This window comes from Triticum aestivum, chromosome 6D (genome assembly GCF_018294505.1).
Source record: "Triticum aestivum cultivar Chinese Spring chromosome 6D, IWGSC CS RefSeq v2.1, whole genome shotgun sequence".
In the NCBI taxonomy this organism is placed as follows: Eukaryota; Viridiplantae; Streptophyta; class Magnoliopsida; order Poales; family Poaceae; genus Triticum; species Triticum aestivum.
This window is the reverse complement of record NC_057811.1, coordinates 244,047,762-244,050,266: the sequence shown is the minus strand read 5'-3', so window position 1 is coordinate 244,050,266 and position 2,505 is coordinate 244,047,762.

Here is a 2,505-nt window from a genome sequence, read left to right as displayed (position 1 = left end):
CACTACTATCAGCGTCCGTCTTCCTCTTGAAGATCCATTCATTTTCTATGGCTCGCCGATCATCGGGCAAGTCAACCAAAGTCCACACTTTGTTTTCATACATGGATCCCATCTCAGATTTCATGGCCTCAAGCCATTTTGCGGAATCTGGGCTCATCATCGCTTCCTCATAGTTCGTAGGTTCGTCATGGTCAAGTAACATGACCTCCAGAACAGGATTACCGTACCACTCTAGTGCGGATCTTACTCTGGTTTACCTACGAGGTTCGGTAGTAACTTGATCTGAAGTTTCATGATCATCCTCATTAGCTTCCTCACTAATTGGTGTAGGCATCACTGGAACAGATTTCTGTGACGAACTACTTTTCAATTCGGGAGAAGGTACAATTACCCCATCAAGTTCTACTTTCCTCCCACTCACTTCTTTCGAGAGAAACTCCTTCTCTAGAAAGGATCCATTCTTAGCAACGAATATCTTGCCTTTGGATCTGTGATAGAAGGTGTACCCAACTGTCTCCTTTGGGTATCCTATGAAGACACATTTCTCCGATTTGGGTTTGAGCTTATCAGGATGAAACTTTTTCTTATAAGCATCGCAACCCCAAACTTTAAGAAACGACAGCTTTGGTTTCTTGCCAAACCACAGTTCATAAGGTGTCGTCTCAACGGATTTAGATGGCGCCCTATTTAACATGAATGCAGCTGTCTCTAATGCATAACCCCTAAACGATAGTGGCAAATCTGTAAGAGACATCATAGATTGCACTATATCCAATAAAGTACGGTTATGACGTTCGGACACACCATTATGCTATGGTGTTCCAGGTGGCATGAGTTTGTGAAACTTATTCCACATTGTTTTAATTGAAGACCAAACTCGTAACTCAAATATTCGTCTCCGCGATCAGATCATATATACTTTATTTTCTTGTTACGATGATTTTCCACTTCACTCTGAAATTCTTTGAACTTTTCAAATGTTTCCGACTTATGTTTCATCAAGTAGATATACCCGTATCTGCTCAAATTGTCTGTGAAGGTCAGAAAATAATGATACCCGCCGCGAGCCTCATTACTTATCGGATCGCATACATCAGTATGTATTATTTCCAATAAGTCAGTTGCTTGCTCCATTGTTCCAGAGAACGGAGTCTTAGTCATCTTGCTCATGAGGCATGGTTCGCAAGCATCAAGTGATTCATAATCAAGTGATTCCAAAATCCCATCAGCATGGAGTTTCTTCATGCACTTTACACCAATATAACCTAGACGGTAGTGCCACAAATAAGTTGCACTATCATTATTAACTTTGCATCTTTTGGCTTCAATATTATGAATATGTGTATCACTACGATCGAGATCCAACAAACTATTTTGATTGGGTGTATGATCATCGAAGGTTTTATTCATGTAAACAGAACAACAATTATTCTCTGACTTTAAATGAATAACTGTATTGCAATAAACATGATCAAATCATATTCATGCTCAACGCAAACGCCAAATAACATTTATTTAGGTTTAACACTAATCCCGAAAGTATAGGGAGTGTGCGATGATGATTATATCAATCTTGGAACCACTTCCAACACACATCGTCACTTCACCCTTAACTAGTCTCTGTTCATTCTGCAACTCCCGTTTCGAGTTACTTCTCTTAGCAACTAAACCAGTATCAAATACCGAGGGGTTGCTATAACACTAGTAAAGTACACATCAATAACATGTATATCAAATATAGCTTGTTCACTTTGCCATCCTTCTTATCCGCCAAATACTTGGGGTAGTTCCGCTTCCAGTGACCAGTCCCTTTGTAGTAGAAGCACTTAGTCTCAGGCTTAGGTCCAGACTTGGGCTTCTTCACTTGAGCAGCAACTTGCTTGCCGTTCTTCTTGAAGTTCCCCTTCTTCCCTTTGCCTTTTTCTTGAAATTGGTGGTCTTGTCAACCATCAACACTTGATGCTCTTTCTTGATTTCTACCTTCGTCGATTTCAGCATCGCGAAGAGCTCGGGAATTACTTTCGTCATCCCTTGCATATTATAGTTCATCACAAAGTTCTAGTAACTTGGTGATAGTGACTAGAGAATTCTGTCAATCACTATTTTATCTGGAAGATTAACTCCCACTTGATTCAAGCGATTGTAGTACTCAGACAATCTGAGCACATGCTCAGTGGTTGAGCTATTCTCCTCCATTTTATAGGCAAAGTACTGTCAGAGGTCTCATACCTCTTGACACAGGCATGAGCATGAAATACTAATTTCAACTATTGGAACATCTTATATGCTCCGTGGCGTTCAAAACATTTTTGAAGTCCTGGTTCTAAGCCGTAAAGCATGGTGCACTAAACTATCAAGTAGTCATCATACTGAGCTTGTCAAAACGTTCATAACGTCTGCATCTGCTCCTCCAATAGTTCTGTCACCTAGCGGTGCATCAAGGACATAATTCTTCTGTGCAGCAATGAGGATAATCCTCAGATCACGGATCCAATCTGCATCATT